At 39.1% G+C, this 15,074-nt stretch overlaps 1 long non-coding RNA gene across 5 annotated transcripts in view; it reads left to right on the top strand.

Moving 5' to 3' along the window:
• LOC140493399 (uncharacterized) overlaps positions 1-15,074 on the top strand; it is a 95,023-nt gene that overhangs the window by 41,222 nt on the left and 38,727 nt on the right. For 2 of the 5 annotated variants that reach the window (XR_011963670.1, XR_011963669.1), the window contains one exon: positions 1,248-1,311. The exons of 1 other annotated variant lie outside the window; for it this stretch is intronic. This is a non-coding gene — a long non-coding RNA (uncharacterized lncRNA). Of the gene's footprint in view, positions 1-1,247; positions 1,312-8,086; positions 13,675-15,074 lie in introns of those variants that run through there. 2 more of the 5 variants (XR_011963666.1, XR_011963667.1) reach the window with 2 other exon arrangements.

Here is a 15,074-nt window from a genome sequence, read left to right as displayed (position 1 = left end):
GCAAGAATTCTCTGGACACATGTGGAGCCACCAGCTTTGTAGGGGGCAAGGTGCAGCCAGGCGCATGTGCAGCCTTTCTCTGGTACAGAGTCATTGGGCAGGATTTACACAGAGCACATTCAAACTCTGAGAAATGGATGTCTATTTCTGGATTTGTTTCGTCATTCATTTAAATAATTTGGTATCGTAAATGAGTTTACAGGTCATACAAAATTGGAGGGGTGTGGATAATGAAGAAGGTTACCTCAGATTACAATAAGATATTGATCAGATGGGGTTTAATTTAGGTAAATGTGATGTGCTGCATTTTGGAAAAGCAAATCAGGGCAGGACTTGTACACTGAATGGCAAGGCCCTGAAGACGTTTGCGCAACAAAGAGAGCTTGGACGGCAGGTTCATAGTCCTTGCAAGTCAAGTTGCAGGCAGATAGGATGATGAAGGTGTTCAGTATGTTTTCCTTTATTGGTTTGAGCATTGAGTATCGGATGTGGGAGGTCATGTTACTGTACAGGACATTCGTTAGGCCACTTTTGGAATATTGTGTGCAGTTCTGGCCTGCCTCCTATCAGAAGGGTGCTGTGAAACATGAAAGGTTTCAAAAAAGACTTACAAGGATGTTGTTAGGGTTGGAGGATTTGAGTTGTAGGGTGAGCCATAAAAGTCAAAGATGCTCCGGTGTTAGAATCATGAAAGTGTTGGCCCCTTAACAGCGCATCAATGAATATTCATGGGCTATGCATATATCTACATGAACACAGGCCACTCACAATATGAACACCTATCTCCCTCTCTGTGCCTACATTCCTTGTCTATGTGCCCTTTCCTGCTTCCCTTGTAACATTGTGGGTCTGATTACCCTCCCTGTACTGCAGCTATTCCCCTGTGTTTCTGTGTTTGCCTCAGCTCTCATGGCCCAATTCAGAGTGTGGTTAGAATTATCTCCCACTGGGAGTCCCATGTTTATAATTACAGTTAAATAGGGTCCCATGTCATCTTTTAAATGCATCAAACCGATTTCATCATCACATGTTGTGGTTTGGTAATCCCCCGTGGTCCGTACATACATCAGGCTTCCTCTCTGTATGATCCTCGATATTACCCTTGATTCCCTGAGACACCAAGGTTATTTCAGCCCATTCAGCCTGTCCCCTCCCCAGTGTGTCCCTGTAATATCTGTAAATTCCTGGAGCCACAGATCGGCTGTGCATTGGGGGAACCAACTCTCACCCTCACCCTCTCATTGCAGGGACAGATTCTGCTGTACACGTCAGGGCATCTTGGCTCGAGGGAGGGTCCGTACATCATCTTTGGTGAGACTGTGTACCTCTACTAATTCATCCATATTGTCCCAATAAGGCCCATTATTACCATTTCTCTATCAGGCTGGGTGTTCATTCACCAACATCTGTTATTCAGCGGGTAAACGGTTCAGGTTTCGTTTCTGTCAGTTCCCCTTGTTGCTCCCTACTGTCTGTCCAAGTTTGAGCTTTGATGCCCAGTGGAGCCATAGACAGGGCCTTCTGGGCCTTACAGGGTGGTGGGTGATCCCACCCATTGCCGTCCCTCTGTCCATTCGTGTGCACTTTGTCATCATCCTCACTGCCTTCTGAGGAGAGCGGGGCACTAGGTACCTCCCCCCACTGTTACTACCACCTGGCCCTTGGCTTTAAGGCCTCACGTCTGAGAGCCACCACCTTCACTTGTTCCTGTTTCCCATAATAATTCAACACATCCTGTCATTCCTGGAATAAAACAGAGCAAAATGTGAATTTGGTTTTACTTGAAATAATTTGACATTCACTTTGACATATCTATAGAGGTGAGAATTGTACTGTGATTATTTAAGTGAATTTAACGTGATCATACAATGAAAATAACTCTGATAATCAACGACAATGAATGAACTGAATAATATGTGATTATTTGTACCACTTCTTGCATTGAAAATTCAATTTTATTTTAATGCTTGTCACCCATATCACCGTGGGCATTGTTATTAGGGAATAAAGTAATGGAAGGATATCAGAGAAAATAAATAGACTTTAATTTTAGCTTCACTGCAATAATGAACCAAAACAATATTTGGAAATATGGTTAAACTACATAACAAAGTTTCCAGTGTCATTATTGACATGAAAACTATTTTAGTTTGCAAGTTGTGTTGCTCTAAAAATAATTGGAAATGAATTGTGATTATGAATTGACCATTTAAAATATATTTTGAAGAGAATAGTCAGATATATAGTTTTGGAGGCAACTTAGGAAAGGAAATAAATATGTATACATTGGTATTAATAGTTTTAAAATGTTTGGAAGTTGACTAGAATTATTTGATTGAGAGAGGCTGCATGATTATAAAGACTAACTCACCTTTTTCATCGCATTGTTGGTTTCACTAGAATCTGTTGTGGTCTAAGCTCTTGTTGTGTGCAATGGACTGTCACTAACAGCTTAATTAACCGTCGAGTCCCTGATCAGGTTTCCTTTGTCTGTAAGTCAGTCTGTAAGTGAGCAACACACCTCCTTTTCTGAGGGGAAACAGAGATTCTTTTCAAAGGAAATAAGTGGCAGTTCTCACTGAGAATGGTTACTACCACACACCATAAACAGGGAAGGGTTTTTCTGAAGAATTTCATTGTCTATCTATAAATCTAATGGTATCTGTGTTTGTCAGTTTATGGAGGATTCCGCCCCTTTGTTCTGAGCTGTTTTTATACAAGCAGTTGGTTCATTCTGTCTTTGCCAAGAATGTTGTTTACTTTCCCCTTTTACTGTGATTCTGCAGGTTAGAATATTCTGAGAGTCAGTAATATTCAATAACTGAACGTTGAATGATTTTGACTCTAACAGAGCAGTGGCATCTCTCCCTACCTTCCCACTCTCTGTGGGTTAATTTTAAGCCTGGCCTGCCTGTTTAATATCTGAGGTCATGAGGTGTTGGAAAGATCAATGTGACTAACTCCATCAGCCATATATCGGTGGGATATAGTGGAATATTGTGGGATCCCTGAGGTAACTGGATCCAGGAGTACTGTTTTCCTCAGCCAGTAAATGCCAGCCTATTCTGGGATTCCAGGTCCACAGGTATGGACCAGAACCCATTCACAACATCAAGGACTTAGACTATATCCTGTTGCGATTTCAATCCATTAAATACAGTGGTGTGGTTCGCTAATGTAGGATACTCTTTAGTGGCGGATTCACTGAGGGACGTATACTCAATAGTGAGGTGGGATGAGCTGTCCGGCTTCTGTGAGTTAGTCTGGGATACTGCTGGTCTGACTATTCACTGCTTTTGTCAATCTGATACTGTCACAATTACTGCCTCCTCAGCTTTAATGGGATCCGGTTTGTGTGGGGAGTGAGAGGGCCCTTGATCTTTACAGGATCTACAAATAATAACCCACATTCCTGTTTGAGTTACCCAAACTGCTGCTTGGGTCCTAGCTCTAACTCCCCAGATTCCCTGACTGTTCCAGTCTCCCTGCAAGGTAACTACTCTGGAGATGTCGACTCTCCTTTGCTTCCTGTCCCAGGCCTGTTCAGGTTGTTCCCATATTATAGTTTGTGTCTCTACATCAATAGTTGGTCCTAACTGTTCGAAATGGACAACTCCCAGAGTGGTCCCTTCCTCAGTTTCCCACAGCCCACATCTGAATATATTTTGCCATATGCATGATCTGCGTCGGGAGAAGTTTATTTCATCCAGCTTCCTTGATTCCTTCTTCGACTGCTCTCATTTTAGTAATTGAGGTGGTAAGGGACAAATCCATATCAGTCATTGATATAGATGCTCCTGTATTAATATTTGTTCTGCTGGTTCGCAAACACAGCATCAAAGAATATTCATGTGCCTACGTGAACACATGCACACACACAATGTGAACATCTATCTCCCTCTCTCTGCCTACATTCCTTGGCTATGTGCCCTTTCCTTCTTCACTTGTAACATTGCCAGTCTGGTTACCCTCCCTGTACTGCAGCTATTCCCCTGTGTTTCTGAGTTTGCCTCAGCTCTCATGGTCCAATTCAGAAAGTGGTTAGAATGATCTTCCACTGGGAGTCCCATGTTTATAATCACAGTTAAATAGGGTCCCAGTTTAAAAACAAAAAAAATGATATCATCATCACAGATTGGGGTTTGGTAATCCCCCGTGGTCCTTACACACCTCAGGCTTCCTCTCTGTATGATCCTCGATATTACCCTTGGTTCCCTGAGACACCAAGGTTATTTTAGCCCATTCAGCCTGTCCCCTCCCCAGTGTGTCCCTGTAATATCTGTAAATTCCTGGAGACACTGATCGGCTGTGCACTGGGGGGGACCAGCTCACACCCTCACCCTCTCATTGCAGGGACAGGTTCTGATGTACACGTCAGGGTATCTTGGCCTGAGAGATTTTGGCCTGACACCATCATCGGTGAGACTGTACCTCAACTAATTCATCCATATTGTCCCAATAAGGCCCATTATTACCATTTCTCTATCAGGCTGGGTGTTAACTCACCAACATCTGTCATTCAGCGGGTGAACTGTTCATGTTTGGTTTCTGACAGTTCCCTTTGTTGCTCCCTACTGTCTGTCCACGTTGAGCTTTGATGCCCAGTGGTGCCATGGACATAGCCTTCTGGGCCTTACAGGGTGGTGGGTGATCCCACCCATTGCCGTCCCTCTGTCCATTCGTGTGCACTTTGTCATCATCCTCTCTGCCTTCTGAGGAGAGCGGGGCACTAGGTACCTCCCCCCACTGTTACTACCACCTGGCCCTTTGGCTTTAAGGCCTCACGTCTGAGAGCCACCACCTTCACTTGTTCCTGTTTCCCATAATAATTCAACACATCCTGTTATTCCTGGAATAAAACAGAGCAAAACGTGAATTTATTTTTACTTGAAATAAGAATAATTTGGCATTCATTCGACATATCTATAAAGGTGAGAATTGTACTGTGATTATTTAAGTAAATTTAACTTGATCATACAGTGAAAATAACTGATAATCAACGACAATGAATGAACTAAATAATATGTGATTATTTGTACAAGTTCTTGCAATGAAAATTCAATTTTATTTAATGTTTGTCACCCATTGCACCATGGGCATTGTTATTAGGGAATAAAGTAATGAAAGGATATCAGAGAAAATAAATACAGTTTAATTTTAGCTTCACTGCAATAATGAACCAAAACAATATTTGGAAATATGGTTAAACTACAGATCAAATTTTCTAGTGTCATTATTGACGTGAAAACAATTTTAGTTTGCAATTTGTTCTGCTCTAAGAATAATTGGAAATGAATTGTGATTATGAATTGACCATTTAAAATATATTTTGAAGAGAATTATCAGATATATTTTTGGAGGAAATTAGGAAAGTAAATAAATATGTACACATTGTATTAATAGTTTTAAAATGTTTGGAAGTTGACTGGGATTATTTGATTGAGAGAGACTGCATGATTATAAAGACTAATTCACCTTTTTCATCACATTGTTGGTTTCATTAGAATCTGTTGTGGTCTAAGCTCTTGTTGTGTGCAATGGACTGTCACTAACAGCTTAATTAACCGTCGAGTCCCTGATCAGGTTTCCTTTGTCTGTAAGTCAGTCTGTAAGTGAGCAACACACCTGCTTTTCTGAGGGGAAACAGAGACTCTTTTCAAAGGAAATAAGTGGCAGTTCTCACTGAGAATGGTTACTACCACACACCATAAACAGGGAAGTGTTTTTCGAAAGAATTCCAATCACTATCTATAAATCTAATGGTATCTGTGTTTGTCAGTTTGTAGAGGATTCCGCCCCTTTGTTCTGAGCTGTTTTTATACAAGCAGTTGGTTCATTCTGCCTTTGCCAAGAATGTTGTTTACTTTCCCCTTTTACTGTGATTCTGCAGGTTAGAATATTCTGAGAGTCAGTAATGTTCAATAACTGAACATTGAAATGTTTAGACTCGAACAGAACAGTGGCCTTGTTTTCAGCTCATTATTCACTTTCCATTTCCTGGTTGTGTTGAATGTTACAGAAACAGGCTCTGAGCAATGTTTCCATTCCCTTGTGTTGGAGTCACTGACAGCCATCTGGTCAGTCAGTTTCAGGCTGATGGATCAGTTTCTCTGTCCTATTAGATGGTGGTCACTTGCTCAGTTTCCGATGGCTCACCTCAGTGTCAGTCCATCAGCTGCTGAAACCCTGCATCCAGCATTTGTTCCCTCTCACAGTGACTACTCCAATAAAGTCCCAGCTTGTCTCCCACATTCACCTCCATATACTCATGATCACCTCAGATTCTACTGTCTGTGTCCTTGTAGCAAGTTGTGTAAAACACCTACTTCAGTTTTAACCTGATCGATATTATGTTTAGAAAGATCATTTCAAAATTTGGTTCACTGCTTCGTCAGGACCTTCCTGAAGCAGGGCTCATGCCCGAAACGTCGATTCTCCTGCTCCTTTGATGCTGCCTGACCTGCTGCGCTTTTCTAGCAACACATTTTCAGTTGTAATTGTATTAACCAGTTTATTACAAGTTACTGACAAAATATTTTAAGAGGAGCTGCTATTGGTGTTGGAAATGCTGCTGGATGGTATAATAGAGGGCTGGAGGAGAAAGTGAGGACTGCAGATGCTGGAGATCAGAGCTGAAAATGTGTTGCTGGAAAAGCGCAGCAGGTCAGGCAGCATCCAAGGAACAGGAGAATCGACGTTTCGGGCATGAGCCCTTCTTCAGGAATGAGGAACGTGTGTCCAGCAGGCTAAGATAAAAGGTAGGGAGGAGGGACTTGGGGGAGGGGCATTGGGAATGCGATAGGTGGAGGGAGGTCAAGGTGAGGGTGATAGGATTCGAATGGAGTGGGGGCGGAGAGGTCAGGAAGAAGATTGTAGGTTAGGAAGGTGGTGCTGAGTTCGAGGGATTTGATTGAGACAAGGTAGGTGGAGGAGAAATGAGGAAACTGGAGAAATCTGAGTTCATCCCTTGTGGTTGGAGGATTGAGGTGAATACAGTACTCGGTTTTGATGAGAAAGTTGAGCAATGTAAGATTCTTTTATCTTTGTTAATAAGAAGAGGCAGAGATTGCAGGTAGGACATCCACAAGCATCCACCCTCACCACCACTGATGCTCAGTAGCAGCAGTGCCAATCAAGCGGGCTGCTTTATTCCGGATGGTATCAAGTTTCTTAAGTGTTGTTAGGGCTGCACTCATCCAGGCAAGTGGGGAGTATTCCATCACACTCCTGACTTGTGCTTGGTAGCGTTTGGACAGGATTTCAGGAGCCAGGAGTTGAATTACTCTTGTAGCCACTGTGTTTATGTGGTGAGACCAGTTCAGTTCCTGATCAATGATAATCCACAGGATAATGTTGATAGTGGATGTTCAGTCATGGTAACACCATCGAATGTCAAGGGATGGTGGTTAGGTTATGTCTTATACGTGATAACCTGCATTTATGTGGCATGTATGTTACTTGCCTCCTGTAAGCCCAAGCCTGGATACTGTCCAGGTCTTGTTGTACTTGGACTTGGACTGCTTCAGTACCTGAGGAGTTATATTTTATTAACATTAAATACTCATAAGATTATGCGAATTCCTTTTTCTATCCAATATCACGGACTGTATCTTGTGGTCACTCTCATATTCATTTTCATTATCTTTTTATTTACTTCCTAATTCAGACACAAATGTTTGAACATCGATCACAATAAAATTTCATAAATTAAGAACACATGTTTCTACAAGTAAACTCATTGAATGAAATGCATTACTTCTGTATTGTCTGCATTTTGACAAAAATATAAATTCTTTTCAATAACTATTGAATGGCTCATTTATTGTCCTCAATCCATCAATCTAGGTATTATAATTCAGTCTTCAGTTTACCGATCTTAGTGTATGTCTAATCAACATCAGAGCAAAGTGTTTTTAAAATATTGAGTCAATTTATTTGTTCAGAATACAACTTTTATTATGAATTCATTATCCTTATAATACTTGCAGAATAATTTGTTTGTCTTCCTAACGTGTATCGTCAGATCCATATATTATTTTAATCCATATTTTAATTTAATCCATTGCAACAATGCTATTGTTTTCAGGTCAACTATCCCACAATGGAACCAATCATTTTGCATCCAACACGCTTTGTAAACTGACTTTTGCTCATTTGAATAATCACAGTAATTTCAGCCTTATGAATTCAGAGAACTGTAACTACTTTTCACTGCAAAAATTCCTGTTCATGTCTGCGCATTGCACAGTCATGTAGTGAAATTGAATCTCTCCTTCTTCTAAGTGTACTGATAGATTTTCGAAAATCTGAGTGTTGCTAATATCTAATTATTGTTCAGTTCAGTAGGGGGTATAAATGTGTAATAATGGCTCAGTACATGAAGTAATGTGAAGATATTGCAATGTACAAACTCACAATGATTGTGAATATCAATTTTTATGTTAACCATGGAAACACAGTTGAATTGATTTAATTTTATTTCACTTCAATGCTCACAATCATTGTATTTCTTATCACAATAAGAGCGAACTATTTCATGTGACAAAATTATTTAAAATGCATTTCACTTTTTTATGGACACTAAATAGAATTAACATCCGTTTGTTCTTTCCTTTACCAATCACAGTGAAGTTTGAGTTGTCGAATGCTAGACTGATACAGCATGGAAACAGGACATTCAGCCTAACTTGGCATTCCGGCCAGGTTTCCTAAACTAAACTAGTCCCATTTCCCTGTGTTTGTCCCATACCCCTTTGGACGTTTTCTATACAATAAACAGTCCAAAAGTCTTTTAGATGTTGTATTTGTGCCAGCCTCTGCCCTTCCTCTCACAGCTCATCCTAAAATGTGAAACACACTGTGTGGAAACGTTGCCCCTCAGACCCCTTTTAATTCTTTCCCCCTCACCTTAAATCGTAGAATCTTTAAGACTGCAAAGTTACTAAAAGTTGAGAGGTATTTAGAAGCAGCGTAATAACATTCATACTTTAATCAGTGATGTGAAGCAAATAAATTCAAGATGTTGTGATCATTATAATGAACAACAGTTACAAGTTGAGACAATGTTGGTTGAAAAGCAGTTCAATCGACACTTAGATATTTTCTCATCAACTCTGAGGTGATTTGACACACCTCTGTTGAAGGTGGGAATTGAACCCATGCCACCTGGTCTACTAGTACAGACATTACCGGAGTCCTCCATAATATTCCCTTGCAGGAAGGGCAGGACTATAATCACATACTTACTGTGTTTATTCACAGGGAAAACTACTGAGATATTTATTGTTATAATTGGACTAGGCTTGTATTAGACAGTTCCAGAGTGTAATGGATCGATAAAAAGAATTAGTTATTTCTAATAATGAAGGAACGAAGCAACAATGATCTTAAATAAACATAGATCTCATGATAATCAAGTAAGTCAATATGTTTGAAGCAGTTATTCATCTGCATAAATAAAAATTAACACGCTTTGTAATGCACATGAAATGGAAATAAAGCATTAGTCTTTCAATGTGACTATTCAGCGAAAGATAACTTTCCTCATTTTCAAAAAATTGTGATTGCTAAGAATTCAAGATTTATTGTTATAGCATAGAGCAAACATTTGTTAATTCTGGTTTATTTAAACAAGAAACTCGGAAAATTTAAATCATGTTTAACATGAAAAATATTTAGCTCTTATTGTCATAATCAGATATATAGAAATGTTAGAATTGAAGTGAAATATAATCAATACAAGAATGTAAACAAAACTGTGGATGCTGGAAATCACAAGCAAAATCAGTAATTGCTGGAAAATAACTCAGCAGGTCTGGCAGCATCTGTGGGGAGAAATCAGTGTGAAAACTTTTGGGCCAGTGACCTTTCTTCAGTCTGCATTTTTGCTCACAACCAATTCAATCCATCTAAGCGTAAACACTTAAAATTATTTTTGCTAAGATTAAGAGATTGCAGAGTGCAATATTGTTTACGTCAGTTGATGTATTGAGCCATAGCTCCACATCGACAGCTGGAGATATTGGATTTCAACAATGTTTGCCGGTTAGATATTGACCATAATTAGTTTTAAAATGGCTGATAACAAATTTAATAATGATAAGAAAACTCTTTTTGCAATGTAATTGTGCAATATGTTGGAAAAAAATGAAATATTTATATGAAAAATAGTTAGCCATCTCTTAATTGATAAGACTGTTTAATGATCCTTCCATTAATATGAGAACTCAAATGAAAGAGAATGAGATAGTTAGATGTTGGATGAGAAAACTTTGGTTGATTGCAGGTGAGTTGACCTGAAAAGAATGTTAATATTTCATTATGATACTGGCACTAAGAAATAATGGATTCAACTAAAATGTGAATCTCCTGATGGTGTGAGAATTGAAATAACAATTAAACAATAATTAACGTTAGAACTCAACACTTAAAATGATTCAATATTAACAAAGCAGTTTGTACTGGATATTCATTAAGATCAGTAAACTGAGAATTAAAACATTGGGTTAATTTAAAAACAAAAATCACACCTTAGAAGATTATTCATCAGAATTGTTCTGTCATTGAAAAAAAACCTCATTTCGTCAAGAATTCTGCATTTCCCTCATTACCTGTCTTTTTTCCACAGGTACCTGTACTGGAACCCTTCTGTTTGTGATACAATTATATAGAAGTGAAATGGATTATAATCGAATTGGGGGAGTTAATAAGTTCAGTGCAGTTGGGGACAATGTAGAGGGTTGTCATATAATGCAGCAGGAAAAAGATAAATTGCAGATATGGGCAGAGTAATTAAAGGTGAAGTTTAATCCATACAAGTGTGAGGTGTTTCACTTTGGAAGCTCAAATGTTAAGGAAAAGTAGATAGTTAATAGCAGGACCCTAACAGCTTTATTATTGAAAGGGATCTTGGTGTTCAAGACCATGGCTCCCTGAAAGTGGTTAGGAAGGCAAATGGTATGCTTGCCTGTATTGGTCAGAGAACTGGTTACAAGTGTCAGGAAGCCATGTTGTAACTTTATAAGACTGGTTAAGGCATACTTGAAGTATTTCACTTTTGTTCTCCACATTACAGGACAGGTATGGAGGATTTGGAGAGGGTACAGAGGGCTTTTACCAGGATGCTGCCTGGATTCAGAGAGGCGAGAAAAAACTCAGATTGCTTTTTTGTGGAGTGGCGGAGACTGGAGGAAGACTTGATGGAAGTCTCTACAATCATGAGATACGTAGATAGGGTTGACGGTCAGAAAGTTTTTCCCATAGTTGAAGCATCAAAAACTATGTGACATGCATTTAAGGTTAGGGGGAAAGTTCAAGGGGCATGTAACGGGCAATTTGTTTTTACACAGGGAGTGGTAGGTGTCTGGAATGAACTTCCATGGTTGGTGGTGGAAGCAGATACATTAAGGCTCTTTAATGTTCATTTCGATAATTTGGAAGGATATGGACCAAGAGTTGGCAGAAGGGATGAGTTTCTTTTGCATTATGTTCAGCACAACGTTATGGGCCAAATAACCAATTCCTGTGCTGCACGGATCTGTGAGAGAAAACGAACGTCTAACTCATATGACATTTAATCTAATCCATATTTAGCCACTGGTGTCAGAAATAGGAAGGAAATAAGTAGAGAACGAACTTTACTACAATCTAAAAATATAGTCAACTAAATTTACGGAGGTAAGTTTTTGATATTTGTTCTGAATTATCAGATTAATAACTTTGATGGAGATGTGTCGAAATTGTTTGCAGTTACTGATGTTCTGACCCAAACTTCCCCTTGTTAAACTGAAGATTGGACCAGAAGCCTTTTAGAAAACTTGAAAATATTTAGTAAGGTGATATGCACATCATAATTTAATCCATTATTTCTTACTGCCAATACTACAATAACAAAATCTTTCAGCTCTGCACCAAAAAGCAGTGATTTCCATCCAATGCTCTTTATAAGTAACTGAATGCTACTCGTTTCAACAATCAAAGTATACATAGCCTCATTGATTAAGAGATGTCTAAGGCATTTCACTAAGAATTACTGTTTATATCGACACATTGCTCTTTCAAACAGCAATGTGAGATTTCTCATTAATATTCAGTTCACTGACAGCATATTAATAATTTAGTTATTGCTAATATCTAATAATTGATCATTCCAGTAAGGGGTATAAAAGTGGAATTATGGCTCAGTACATGGAAAGATATTGTTGTGTCTACTCTCCCAATTGTTGTGAATATCGATATTTATTTTGATTTGAATTGATTTGATCATATTTTTCTTCAACATGAAGATTTATTGTATTTCTGATCACAGGAATAGTTAAATACTTTAAAGCTAAAAAAAATTCAAATTTGCGACTTTATTGTCAACAAGAAAAAAGAATTTACATGCGTATGTTCTTTTCTTTATCAGAGTAAATTTTGAATTGTTGGAAGTTATACATATGTGTCAGGAAGGGGAGCTGCCTGCAGCTGAATAGTCACATTGAATGTTTTTTTTGCGATTACATCCTGCTGCTAAGCATTCTAGCTATCGTTTCATTATAAGAAAAACGGCTTTAAACACATTCCGCAGTCATATTTTTCATGAATTTACAATAAGCGCATGATATGTGCATTTATCTTTCTTTCAATTGTCATGATTTTAATTTTTAAGTAAGTGCATTTCTGCTTAGTACCATCATTATTGGGAATTATTATTTCATTCTCAGTCCATTACACACAGAAACAGTCTAATTAATTCCCAGCCCAATTATCGGAATGAATATTGATTAGTTTTCATTTGATTATGATGTATTATAATCATCACAATTGATTATAATCCCACCCTTCCTTGTTAGGAACATAATGAAAGACACTTGTGGATCTCTAGTAGTGTCACTCTTATGAGACTAGGAGGTGTGGGTTCGGTTCCCTTCTCCAACAGAGATATGCCAGAGCAGCTTGGAATGGTGATTAGAATATATCTAAGCAGAGTTTGAATTGATTTTCAATCCAGTTTTGGATCTGCTTCTGTCTGTTGTTCATTCCAATAATCTCTTAATCTGCAATTTATTATTTTCAGGTCATTAATAACATTATGTATCATATTACATTATATCCAAATTTTAGATTTGAGGACACTGCAGTTTTTAAAATTTTAAAGTATCTAAGTAATGAAATTCATTTTATTAAATCAAAATACATTCGGGTATTATTCATATGGTGGGCAACAGGATTTTACTTCTAGTCAACTCAAGAATGTTCAAATATTGTTTATTCTGTGAACTTAATTCTGCAGAAGAGTTTCAATAAACATTTAACACATCATTATGGTGCAGTTCAACTCCTCACGTACACCAATCCTTATTCTCTAGTCCGAGCGGATGAAGAGATGAAGGTCGCCCGATGAAGAGGCATCACCTTGAAAGTTAGGGCTTCCCAATAAACCTGTTGGACTATAACATAGTGTCACGTGATTTTTAACTTTCCTCACCCCAGTCCAACTCCGGCATCTCTAAATCACTGTTTCACAAAGGAATTCTCATAATTTTAAAAAAGAAAATATGACTTTAATTACGAACTTTACGCGATTATGAATCCCTTCCTGTATAAGCAAAATATCTCAATGTCAATGAAATCAATGGCACACAACATGGCATGGGTTTAGAGAGTTTGAGGCCAAATACTGGGGAACCGGACTTGTTTATATTTGGCTATGTGGTGAGCATGGACGAGATACACCGAAGTATCTGTTTCCACGCGGTGTCCCCCAAAAACGTTGTGTTGCTTACACCTGCTTTAAAGGATTACTTTTTAGCGGAGCTTGCCGTCGCAGTCTGTGGCACAATCCTTTACTGTGTTCGATGCTCACGGGAAAGGTAGTATTGCGAAACACTGCAGAAAGGAACGACTTCCTTACTTTTGCTCCGACTGACCATACTCTGTGAAATTTTCCCAGATCCTCAGTTAAGGACTTTTGCAGCTGGAAGTTTCCTCAGAAACGCTGTTAACTCGTAAAGTATTGAGCGAATCGCAAAACAGAAAGCATTTAACAAGGAACACAAACAAAGCTGGCATACCTAATGCATTTTCAGACACAGAGATGCATGAATGCTAAATGTGAGACAGTCCGAGGGCATGATTTATAAAGTAATCTCACAACTAACAACAGGACAATTCCAAACTACTCTTTCAAACATACTGCAGCCTTAGGGAACCACCACTTCCCAGACAATACTGAAAAGAGAGAAAGAAAGAACCTAATAAGAATGGGCCATAAAAAGTGAATTTCACCAATCACAGTCTCGATTAGATTACCTTTCCCTTCCGATGTCTCCAGGACGGAAACGAAGGAAATGGGAGAAATTCAACAACATATCACATCGAAATTCGTTGGAACGATTTTCCCATTGGCCGAAAAACCAAATAACGACGAGTCGAGTCACCCCAGGACTTTGTTTCACAACAGCGATGAAATACCGGTCTCCATTCGGTTCCAGTACAAGCTCAACTTGCCTGGAACAGCACAGCTGCTTGCGATTTTCTGCGCGGGAGGCGAACACGATCATGACAGACAGAGACACTTTGAAATATTCGGCACTATCCCACACCACAGTTAATTCCTCGGGAAGCAAAGCCATTTTACTTTTGTTTTCAACATCAATACAGTGGGGACAGAAACAGCATTTTAACAAGCTGCAGCGTTGGAGTTGATCTGCAGAAATGGCAGTGGTGGGATTCGAACCCAGCCCCTTTCGGGACTGGAACCTGGATCCAGCGCCTTAGACCGCTCGGCCACACTACCAGCCAGCCGCGCGCACCATTTTCTTGCGTTTCCAACTGTGCTCTCCTGCATAACAACAGATGCCAAGTCACATGAAAATGGTTCCATGATCCCTCTCCGACTCGCACAGCTGCTGGGATGTGCCCGTCTACAATATCAATTTCGCAGCAGATAATGAGAGCCCATCAATCCAGACAAAAATCAATGGTAAGCTGAGTCTATCTTCTCAGACTCCTTTCAGCTCCAAATGTATCTGTGAGAATATATGTTCGGTTATGATTTGGTCAAATAACCACGAGCTGCTTGACATTACTGC

Source organism: Chiloscyllium punctatum, chromosome 22 (genome assembly GCF_047496795.1).
Source record: "Chiloscyllium punctatum isolate Juve2018m chromosome 22, sChiPun1.3, whole genome shotgun sequence".
In the NCBI taxonomy this organism is placed as follows: Eukaryota; Metazoa; Chordata; class Chondrichthyes; order Orectolobiformes; family Hemiscylliidae; genus Chiloscyllium; species Chiloscyllium punctatum.
This window is presented reverse-complemented; position numbering and strand designations above follow the sequence as displayed.